We start from the raw sequence: 12,371 nt of genomic DNA, 5'->3' as shown, positions 1-12,371 counted from the left end.
GCTTACTTTGGCTGCATCCAAAGAATAGCCATTCACAACTGGATGTTCACTCAAGTTGGACAGTCCCTCTCTCACAAGGCTTAGCAGCCAACAAGGTGCTTACTCAGGAACAAGTCTCTGCCACAGACGTTGTTGTAGAACACGTAGGAAAACTAAACTTGTAGAACACTCGTGTGATACCTGGATCTTTCAGCCAGCTTGGCGATATCCACGAGACCGGATTCTCTTGGGGACTTCAGCTCCTCCAGGCTCTGGCTAAGAAACCAACCTGTATGTGGCCTTCTTCTGAAGAGTCCTCCCCTGGATAGCGTGAAGTCACTGGGTCTCTCCCAAACCAGAGACGGCACCCAAACACCTCAGAATCCTCCTTTAGTTACCTTGCCTCGGGCTAGCCAGTCCCGAGACAAGATCGGGTGGATCCACACCCCAGGACATAGCCTTCCTGGGGGCTGGTCAGGAAGACCAGGACCATGAAGTCAGTACATCCTTCTGGACCGGTAACCCCAAACCACATGACATCCGCATTTTAAATACCCTCTCCCAGAAAGCACAGCAAGAGCGCCACTCCCACTGGGCGGGTTCCAAGAAAGAGTAACTTAAGCACCCAACCAGACCATAATTCCATGCCTTCCAGAAGAGACAGTGCCCCCTATAGTCAGGCTGAATATCTCATAGTCCAGTCAGACTTATGCGGAGGTCCAAATTTAGACAATTGTACCCAAACCAAACTGCAGTTCAGGTGTGACCTTAAGTTTGAAAAACACATAGTGTGTGTGCTCTTCAGGAGCCGTGTAACACTAGGAAGATAATGCTGGACCTTGCAGACTGGTAGATTCATCTTTCTTAGAAATCAGCAGCTACAGTATCTTCTACTTTTGTAAAAACAAGTGAAATTCCTCTTTAACTGCACTGTGAAAATTGAGGTCTTCGGCATAGTTACATTTATCTGGCAGGGGTGCCTGGATCACAGAAGTGGCTTAAAAAAAACTTACAAGCACTTTGGTGGCTTACACAGTTCCCACATACATATTTAACCACTTAAGGACCGCCGCATGCCAATGTACGTCATCACAATGGCATGTACAGGCACAAGCACGTACATGCCATTGCCTTCCAGCGGGTGGGGGGTCTGATCGGACCCCCCCCTGCTGGATGCGGCGGTCCATTTCGCTGGGGATGAGGGGATGGCCGTTGTTTTCTGGCCATCCCCTCTCGATCGCTCCTGGCGAATGAGAAGCTTCCCCCGCCTGTGTATAGTAAACACAGGCAGGGAGGAAGTGATGTCATTCTCCTCGGGGTGGTCTTTTTGACTGGACTACGAGGAGAAGTGAAAGTAAGTGTGCACCATCACTACACTAACACGTAGGCACACACAGGCACACAAACCCCCCCCCCCCCCAGTCACAGTGTCACTGATTGCAGTGATCATTTATTTACTGATCACTGCATTCAGTGTCAGTTGTGACAGTAAAAACTGTCAGGGCAGTTAGTGTTAGGTCCAGGGTAGCCCCCTACCACCCCCCAATAAAGGTTTAACCCCCTGATTGCCCCTAGAGTTAACCCTTTCACCCCCTTTTGCCAGTGTCACTAAGCGATTGTTTTTCTGATTGCTGCATTAGTGTCGCTAGGTAGCTAGTTATTTTTTTAGGTTCACCGCAAAGTTTTTATAGTGCTAGGTACCCCGATATACTACCCAATAATGGTTTTAACCCCCTGATTGCCCCTAGTTAACCCTTTCACCAGCGATCACCGTATAAGTGTCACTGGTGACTCTGGTTAGCCAGTTAGTTATTTAAGTTCCCCATCAGGTTTTTATATAGCGCCAGGGATCCCCATATACTACCTAATAAAAATTTGAACCCCCTGATTGCCCCTAGTTAACCCTTTCACCAATGATCACTGTATTAGTGTTACGGGTGACTCTGGTTAGTTTGCTTTTTATAGCGTCAGGGCACCCACCATTTATTACCCAATAAAGGTTTAACCCCCTGATCACCCAGCGGGTTATATCAATTAGGTTTTAGGGTCAGGGTCGCGCGAGGCAGCGCTAGGTTAGTGCCAGTACCGCTAACACCCACGCACAAAGCATACACCTCCTGTAGTGGTATAGAATCTGAACAGATCAATATCTGATCTGATCAGATCTATACTAGCGTCCCCAGCAGTTTAGGGTTCCAAAAAAAACGCATTGTTAGCGGGATTAGCCCAGATACCTGCTAGCACCTGCATTTTGCCCCTCCGCCCAGACCACCCAAGTGCAGTATCGATCGATCACTGTCACTTACAAAACACTAAACACATAACTGCAGGGATCACAGAGTCAGGCCTGATCCCTGCGATCGCTAACAGTTTTTTTTGGTAGCGTTTTATATTTAAATCCGAAAGGCAGTGCTTGGTTTTCGGGTCCCGCACATGGCTAGGCTCCCAAAAAGTCCCTCACATGTGGTATCCCCGTACTTGGGAGAAGCAGCAGAATTTATTTTGGAGTGTAATTTGACTTATGCCCATAGCATGTGTGAGCAATATATCATTTAGTGACAACTTTGTGCAAAAAAAAAAAAAAAAATTGTAATATTCCTGCAACTTGTGGCAAAATATAAAATATTTCATGGACTCAACATGCTTCTCAGTAAATAGCTTGGGGTGTCTAATTTCCAAAATGGGGTAATTTGGGGGGGGGGGGGGGGGGATTGTGTTATTTTGGCATTTTATGGCCTTCAAAACTGTGATAGGTTGTGAGGAGTGAAAACAAAAATTAGCACCCTTAGAAATCCTGAAGGCAGTGATCGGTTTTCGGGGTGCCGTACGCGGCTAGGCTCCCAAAAAGTCCCACATATGTGGTATCCCCGTACTCAGGAGAAGCAGCAGAATATATTTTGGGGTGCAATTCCACATATAACTATGGCATGTGTGAGCAATATATCATTTAGTGACAACTTTTTGTAAACTTCTTTTTTTTCTGTCATTATTCAATTACTTGGGACAAAAAAAAAAAATATTCAATGGGCTCAACATGCCCCTCAGCAATTTCCTGGTGTCTACTTTCCAAAATGGGGTCATTTGGGGGGGTTTGTACTGCCCTGCCATTTTAGCACCTCAAGAAATGAGATAGGCAGTCGTAAATTAAAAGCTGTGTAAATTCCAGAAAATGTACTCTAGTTTGTAGATGCTATAACTTGCGCAAACCAATAAATATACGCTTGACATTTTTTTTACTAAAGACATGTGGCTGAATAAATTTTGCCCTAAATGTATGACTAAAATTGAGTTTATTTGATTTTTTTTATAACAAAAAGTAGAAAATATATTTTTCTCTCAAAATTCTTTTTCCATTTATATTGCAAAAAATAAAAATCGCAGAGGCATTCAAATACCATCAAAAGAAAGCTCTATTTGTGGGAAGAAAAGGACACAAATTTCGTTTGGGTACAACATTGCATGACCGCGTAATTACCAGTTAAAGCAGTGCAGTGCGAAATTGTAAAAAGACCTCTGGCTGAAAATTGGTCCGTGGCTGAAGTGGTTAAACTGCATTTTTATCTGATTGCTTGGAAAATTATCTAGCAGAGACAATGGGGTTGATTTACTAAAGGCAAATAGACTGTGCAGTTTGCAGGTGCAATTGCTCCAGAGCTCAGTAAATGAGGTAAGGCTTGACTTTGCAATGAGTACCCAAATCCTGTGCAAGGAAAAAAAAAAAAAAAACAACATTATTGCTTGCACATGATTGGATGATGGAAGTCAGCAGAGCTTCTGCTTATTTACCAAGCTCTGAAGCAACTGCTTTTGCAGAGGGCAACTGCACTTTACAAAGTGCACAGTCTTTTTCCCTTTAGTAAATCAACCCCACTGTGTTAGGTCTACATGGGGATCACATGTAAAAATTGTTTCATGATAAAGTAGATCGTGACAAATTCAGCAACTCTGCTAAACATCAGATGGCAACTGAGTAATAACAGTGCAGGTGAAGAGGTAACTGATGGGCTTCTTTACTGATATCTGTAGCTACCAGTCTGCACCCGTCGTTTAGAGATATGCCGCGTACACACGATCAGAATTCTCATCGGAAAAAGTTCTGATGGTTTTCCCACTGGAATTCCAACGGAATTTCGCTCAAACTGTTTCGCCTACACACGGTCACACCAAATTCCGACGGTCAATAACACCGCGACATACAACACGTTCAACGGCACTATAAAAGGGAAGTTTAATGCTTCCGAGCATGCATCGAATTGTTTCCGAGCATGCGTCGGAAATTTTGCGTGTCAGAATTGCATACATCTGATAGAAAGGTTTTCCGAACAGGCTTTCAATCTAAAGTTCGTTGGAGATGCCGACAGAAAAAGACCGATGGGCATACACGCGGTCAGAAAATCTGATGAAAAGCTCCCATCGGACTGTTTCCTTCGGAAATTCCGGCCGTGTGTACGTGTGCCCCTTCACCAAACATACTAAAACACTGGGGGTTATTTACTAAAGGCACTGAAAGTGCACTTGAAAGTGCAGTTGCTGTAGATCCGAGGGGGAGCATTTTAGCTTGCACATGATTGGATGATAAAATCAGCAGAGCTTCCACTCCTTTCAGAGCTTCCCCTCAGATCTACAGCAACTGCACTTCCAAGTGAACTTCCAAGTGAACTTGCAATGCACTTGTAGTGCAGGGTGGATTTGCCTTTAGTAAATCAACCCTGTTATGGCAATGTTGTCGCAATGAGATAAAACAGCCCGGGCTCACTTACACACACACACAATTAATTCCTCACACACACAGGGGTTGCTAGATGGTCAAAACCTAAAAGGGGTCATCCAGTGACAGCAAATACAGAGTGGCATAAAGTTCAAGAAACCCTTGAATCCAGTAATGCAAGGATGGTGTCCCCGATTTAGAGCTGGAGATACCAGTCTGAAGAAATAGCCACTAATTGAGTCAGCAATGTGGAGAGAGCAGCAGTGTGTTGTCCAAAGACATTCACATATGCAGATGGATAGACACTGGAGATGTTGTCAGTATAGGAGCTGGATATAGGGGAGCATATATGATGAAAACAGGTAATCCTGTCCCCATTGGGGAGGTTTGCACTCGCTTCCTGTGCTAGTGACCCCCGCTCATGTTCTGACATTAGGGAAAACTCCAAGGACAGAAGTGAGGGGAAATCTCAATGGGGCCCCACACAGCATTACCTCCCCCATACCACTTCTAACCCTTCCCCCACTGTATACAGAACACAAAGAGATCCACCTGATCACATGGCAGAGAAAAGCTCAGACACTTCCAGGATATAACAGGTTTTATTACAAAAAAATTTCTTTCCATAAATCCATTTCTCTTCTCTTGTGATGTGATGTTGAACTTGCTGGGAGATGTGACTCTTCTTTTTGTGAATGGATCTCTCTACAGATCTTCTCTGCTTGCGGCTCAGAGCGATCGTCAGGTTGGAGGGGAGGCCGCCATCTTGTACACTCTCTGTAAAATCTCATAACATGGACAATTAACCAACAAGCCTGTCTGTAGAGTGTGGGGGGGACCGGGTTGTGAACTACGGACCCCAGTGCTGCAAGGCATATGTGCTAACCACTGAGCCGCTATGCTGCACATACTACTCCAGGAAAAATCAATTCCCTAACACGGCCCCCTTACACGTCATATCCCTTGCCTCTCCTGGGGTCTAATGTTATTCTCTGTGGTAGCACAGCTCTTTAACCCCTACTTTAGGCTCCTGCTAACCTTTTATATATTGGGGGTAAAGGGGAACACTACAGAGCAATGCCAATGGTACTCAGCCACCAGGTCCCGATCTCCCTCCAGGCAGTGGCACCCTGTCCTCTGCCTCTATGGCCCTGGAGGACCAGAGCAACACAATGAAGTCACTTCTAGTCCAGGTTTTTTTTTATTATATAAAGCAAATGGTCAGAATTCTTTTGATCTTTTAAAGGTAAAGGAGAGATTTGGCATCTTTTTGACCCCAGATCTCTCCTTAAAGCGAATCTGCCATTCTTTTTTCTATTACAAGGGATGTTTACATTCCTTGTAATAGGAATAAAAGTGTTGTGGCCTACCTACCTGTGGTCAATTTTTAATGGAAAGCAGAGGGACGGCAGGAACACCAGGGATTTCACACAAAGGAAGCAACACAGAGAGAACAGGATCCTTTCTCATACAAGTATATCGTACAGCAGGCACATATCAGGAATATGAAGTGTTTGGGTAACAAATGCTTTGCGTGAGCCTCATGCCAACCTTTACTTAGTATTGTGGCCTACCTAAAAATAGATCAAGTTTTTATATAGGCAGATGGTCAGATTGATATCACATCAAGCTGAGGGGATCGAATTGTCTGCAACTGGCAGAATATGTTCACTTACCATGGAGCATTTGAGATATGCATGTAATACGTTGATTACTGCTCAGACACTATGGGCATGCTACGGGAGATGGTCAGAGACTGGGGGCATGCTACGGGAGATGGTCAGAGACTGGGGGCATGCTACGGGAGATGGTCAGAGACTGGGGGCATGCTAGGGGAGATGGTCAGAGACTGGGGGCATGCTACGGGAGATGGTCAGAGACTGGGGGCATGCTACGGGAGATGGTCAGAGACTGGGGGCATGCTACGGGAGATGGTCAGAGACTGGGGGCATGCTACGCGAGATGGTCAGAGACTGGGGGCATGCTACGCGAGATGGTCAGAGACTGGGGGCATGCTACGCGAGATGGTCAGAGACTGGGGGCATGCTACGCGAGATGGTCAGAGACTGGGGGCATGCTACGCGAGATGGTCAGAGACTGGGGGCATGCTACGCGAGATGGTCAGAGACTGGGGGCATGCTACGCGAGATGGTCAGAGACTGGGAGCATGCTACAGGATATGGCCAGAGACTGGGGGCATGCTACGGGATATGGACAGAGACTGGGGGCATGCTTACGGGATATGGTCAGAGACTGGGGGCATGCTTACGGGAGATGGTCAGAGACTGGGGGCATGCTTACGGGAGATGGTCAGAGACTGGGGGCATGCTTACGGGAGATGGTCAGAGACTGGGGGCATGCTTTTGGGAGATGGTCAGAGACTGGGGGCATGCTTACGGGAGATGGTCAGAGACTGGGGGCATGCTTACGGGAGATGGTCAGAGACTGGGGGCATGCTTACGGGAGATGGTCAGAGACTGGGGGCATGCTTACGGGAGATGGTCAGAGACTGGGGGCATGCTTACGGGAGATGGTCAGAGACTGGGGGCATGCTTACGGGAGATGGTCAGAGACTGGGGGCATGCTTACGGGAGATGGTCAGAGACTGGGGGCATGCTTACGGGAGATGGTCAGAGACTGGGGGCATGCTTACGGGAGATGGTCAGAGACTGGGGGCATGCTTACGGGAGATGGTCAGAGACTGGGGGCATGCTTACGGGAGATGGTCAGAGACTGGGGGCATGCTTACGGGAGATGGTCAGAGACTGGGGGCATGCTTACGGGAGATGGTCAGAGACTGGGGGCATGCTTACGGGAGATGGTCAGAGACTGGGGGCATGCTTACGGGAGATGGTCAGAGACTGGGGGCATGCTTACGGGAGATGGTCAGAGACTGGGGGCATGCTTACGGGAGATGGTCAGAGACTGGGGGCATGCTTACGGGAGATGGTCAGAGACTGGGGGCATGCTTACGGGAGATGGTCAGAGACTGGGGGCATGCTTACGGGAGATGGTCAGAGACTGGGGGCATGCTTACGGGAGATGGTCAGAGACTGGGGGCATGCTTACGGGAGATGGTCAGAGACTGGGGGCATGCTTACGGGAGATGGTCAGAGACTGGGGGCATGCTTACGGGAGATGGTCAGAGACTGGACCCTAATACTGCTGGGGTCCTAGGGGTTGCAAACCAGTGCCAGTGGGCTGCAGACTGGGCTCCAGAGAGCTGGGCAATGACTTTTTTTATGAATGCAATCATAAATAAATAAAAAGAAAAACCAGGTTTTAATTGAGTTTACTTAGTTTTTGTCCCTCCTCCACATAGAAATTGGAGCTCTTCTACAGATGAATTATTTTGCACGATCCAAGTAATGAATGATTTTACTGCATTTCAGATCATGAAGAGCGAGGGATTCGCGAGTGGCACACAATTCGCAAGCAATAAAAGATAAAATTAAATGAAAACTGTGAGAAAACCAAAGTGAACAAATCTCTCCCGTTTGGTCTCCATTGTCAATTAGGTGAGAGCTGTACTTTTTTTTTTTCTCTCTTTCTCAGCAGGTTCAGAACTTGCGCCAATATTAAGGGTTCCTTAACCAATTCAATACCGCCCCCCCCCCCCCCTTCCTGCCCAGACCAATTTTCAGCTGTCAGTGCTGTCACAATTTGAATGACAATTGTGCGGTCATGCAACACTGTACCCAAACTAAATTTGTATAATTTAATTTTCTTCCCACAAATAGAGATTTATTTTGGTGGTATTTGATCAAGTCTGGGTTATTTATTTTTTGCTAAACACACTAAAAAAGACTGACATTTTTGGGGAAAAAAAGTTTTTCCTTGTTTGTTATAAAATGTTATTTTCTCCTTCACTGACACACTGATGAGGCTGCACTGACACGCACTGATAGGGCACTAATATGTATAATTGAAGGGCACTGATGGGCACTGTTTTTTGGCATTGATAGGGGGCACTGATGATGAGGCACTGATTGGCATCTAACATGGGCACTGACTGGCACTTTGGTGGGCACTGACTGGCAGCTGTGGCGGCAGCTCTGATAGGGGCTGAGCTGATAATCAATACAGTATCAGCTCAGACCCCCCCTCTAACAAGAGAGCCGCTGATCGGCTCTCCTGTCAGCGTGAACCGAGGAAAGTCATTTACAGGTACTTTCCTGGTTACACGCTATGATCAGCTGTGATTGGTCACAGCTGATCATGTGGTAAAGAGCCTAAGTGAGAGGCTCTTCACCCTGATTGGAGTTGCACTGTGTCGGAGTGACACACCACACCACCATTCGCCGCACAGTGCGCCCCCGTGGCTTATCCTGCCTGACATCATATGACGTACAGTCAGGATAACGGAACCACCACCCGGCCATCATTCTGCTATAGGCAGGGTGGGAAGTGGTTAAAGTATTTAAAAATAACAAACATGTCATACTCACCTGCTCTGTGCAGTGGTTTTATACAGAGCAGCCCAGATCCTCCTCTTCTCGGGTTCCCTTGCCAGGGCTTCTGACTCCTCCCTCCTGCCAAGTTCCCCCACAGCAAGCAGCTTGCAATGGGGACAGCCGAGCTGCTGCTCTGTGCATCCATTCAGACACGGAACACCACGCCCACTCTCTCCTCATTGGCTCACCGACTTTGACAGCAGTAGGAGCCAATGGCACCCGCTGCTATCTCAGCCAAAAAGGAGTGAGAGTCTCGGACAGCTAAGGCTCTTGTGCAACATCGCTGGATTGAGATAGGGCTTGGATAAGTATTGGGGACGGGCTGCCACACACAGAAGGTTTTTTTTATCTTAATGCATATAATGCGTTCAAATAAAAAAACCTTCTACCTATAGACCTACTTTGCACCCGGAATTCAACTTTACACAGTGGGGTTGATTTACTAAAGCTGGAGGGTGCAAACTTTGGTGCAGCTGTGCATGGAAACCAATCAGCTTCCATGAATTTTTGTCAAAGCTTGGTTTGAACAAGCTGATTGGCTACCATGCACAGCTGCACCAGATTTTGCACTCTCTGGTTTTAGTAAATCAACCTCAGTGTGTGTTCAGATCTGTGCACCCACTCTTGCCTGCATGTTATTTTTGACATGTGGTGGTGTCCGTGCAGATGCTGTGTCCTCATCCACCTCTATAGGCCGCCTGCAGATGGCCCAGAGCAAATGCAGGTGCAATAACAGAGGGAGCCTGCATGCATGGAATTTGTTTAGTGTAATAAAAAATTATATCTGGCCTCCTCCTCCCCCTTATAGCCGGCCAATTGCGCTCCTTTTTTGTAAGATGTTATGGCTGGGTTCACACTAGTGAAAATTGGATGTGGGTTTTCTCCACATCCAATTTGCATGTCAGAAGATTGTGATCGACTCTTTATGGAGCCGGTTCACACATCTCCGGAGCGAATTGCACAGAAGTCCTGTGTAGTGATGGATGTACTTCCGACGGGACGTTTCGCGAACGCGGACCGCGAACGCGGCCGATCGTTCGCGGCGGGCCCCATTGACTTCAATGGGAGGCGAACTTCGCAAACCTACAGGTCAAATTTGCAGCCACAAAAGAATTAATAGCTGTGCAAACATAGTCCCACCACATGGCTAATGACATAACACATGTATGAGGTGAATCTGGGATCGACAACTACAAGCATTCTTTTTTTATATGGGAAAATGTTGTGACAATTCAGGAATGTGGAGCGCATGAAGGCAATGGAGGAGAGGGAAGGTCTGGGAGCAGGGTAGGCAAAGAAGAGGGTGCAGGAGATGATCACTAGCAGCGTGACATACAGCAATAACATCTGCACCGTGATAGAGTGATCTGACAGCAGCACCGTGATAGAGAGCACTGACATCAGCAGCGTGACATACAGCAATGACACCTGCACCGTGATATACAGCACTGACAGCAGCACCTTAAGCAGCCCCAGGAGGAAGTCAGCATAGCACAGGGATGGTGGGAGCCCCTCATAATGAGCATAGCACAGGGATGGTGGGAGAACCTCAAAATATGCACAGCAGAGATACAGTCCCAGGAGGAAGTCAGCACAGCACAGGGATGGTGGGAGCCCCTCATAATTTGCACAACAGAGGTACAGCCCCAGGAGGATGTCAGCACAGCACAGGGATGGTGGGAGCCCCTCATAATAAGCAGCCCCAGTAGAAATATGACACCGCTCAACCTCTTCAAAGAGGAGGGTGCGGGCATATAGTACGGTGTGCTTTTTTTGGACAAGGAAGTGAGCCAAATAAAGAAAGAAGGTCTCTGTGCTCGATTAAAAAAATAGTTTATAGACATATACATGGTCTACTGGTCACATGTGTTGAATTCCTCCGAGATCCATGCCTCATTCATTTTTAGAAATGTGAGGTAGTTAACACTGTCGTGAGCTAGGCGAGTACGCTTATCGGTCACAATCCCCCCTGCTGCGCTGAACGTCCTTTCGGACAGGACACTGGAGGAGGGGCAAGCCAACAGTTCCATTGCAAATCGGGCAAGCTCTGGCCAAAGGTCAAGCCTGCCCACCCAGTAGTCCAGGGGTTCATCACTCAGAGCGTCCACATCGGCCGTTAACCCGATGTAGTCGGACACCTGACGGTCTAGGCGTTCCCTGATGCTGGATCCGGATGACACCTGTCGATGGGCCGGCTGAAAGAATGACCTCATATCCGAAGTCACCAGCACATCTTCAAACCGGCCTCTTCTTGCAGGCGCTGTTGGATTGGTACCCGCAACTCCTTTTCTGGGAGTGGGAATTGCTCCCCTGCCAGCGCACGCAAAAGCACAATGCAGCATTTCTCGAAGCAAGGCCTGGAAGTGCTGCATTCTGACAGCCCTCTGTGACGGCGGTAACATTTCTGCCATTTTGTGTTTGTACCGGGGGTCTAAGTACGTTGCCACCTATTAAAACACTGGAGCATGAAGGCCCCCATTTGCACTAAAGTGGGAGCGGTGTGGTGGCCTGGCTCCTGCTCATCATCCAGGATAATGTCGTCCTCTTCATTCTCCTCTCCCCATCCACGCACAACAGGGATCCCAGAAAGGTTTAAAGCATGCTCTTCTTGCTCCACCTCATCCGCCCCGGCACCATCCTCCTCTGACTCCTCTTCAGACTCCTGTTGTTGACTTGTCTCAGATAGAGTAGCCCCCCCTGGGAATTCATCCAGCATTGCGACTTCCTCATCTTCCCGCTCCTGCTCCTCCACAGCTTGATCAATGACACGACGCAATGCACGCTCCATAAAGAAGGCATAAGGTACCATGTCACTGATGGTGCCATGGCTGCGACTGACCAGTTTGGTGATCTCAAATGGGCACAGAAGTCTGCATGCGTCGCGCATGAGCAGCCACTGGCGCGGTGAAAAAAAACCCAGCTCCCCAGAACCGGTTCTTCCGCAGAGTTCATACAGGTAGACGTTAACTGCACGTTTCTGCTGGAGCAGCCTATCAAGCATATAGAAGGTTGCGTTCCATCGCGTCGGGCAATCGCAAATAAGACGTCTGACCGGCAGATTGTGTCGCCGCTGAATGTCAGCAAGGCGAGCCATGGCCGTGTAAGATCTTCTGAAATGGGCCGAGATTTTCCTTGCCTGCCGCAAGATGTCCTGGACCCCAGGGTATTTGACAACGAATCGCTGCACGACCAAGTTTAAGACGTGTGCCATGCATGGCACGTGCGTGATT

At 47.9% G+C, this 12,371-nt stretch overlaps 1 long non-coding RNA gene across 1 annotated transcript in view; it reads left to right on the top strand.

Moving 5' to 3' along the window:
- LOC143940505 (uncharacterized) overlaps positions 1–12,371 on the top strand; it is a 68,729-nt gene that overhangs the window by 22,210 nt on the left and 34,148 nt on the right. The window contains exon 3 of the long non-coding RNA XR_013263879.1: positions 8,080–8,205. This is a non-coding gene — a long non-coding RNA (uncharacterized LOC143940505). The remainder of the gene's footprint in view (positions 1–8,079; positions 8,206–12,371) is intronic.

Source organism: Lithobates pipiens, unplaced genomic scaffold (genome assembly GCF_037356315.1).
Source record: "Lithobates pipiens isolate NorthernLeopardFrog02 unplaced genomic scaffold, aLitPip1_a1.2 Scaffold_10, whole genome shotgun sequence".
Classification (NCBI taxonomy): Eukaryota; Metazoa; Chordata; class Amphibia; order Anura; family Ranidae; genus Lithobates; species Lithobates pipiens.
This window is presented reverse-complemented; position numbering and strand designations above follow the sequence as displayed.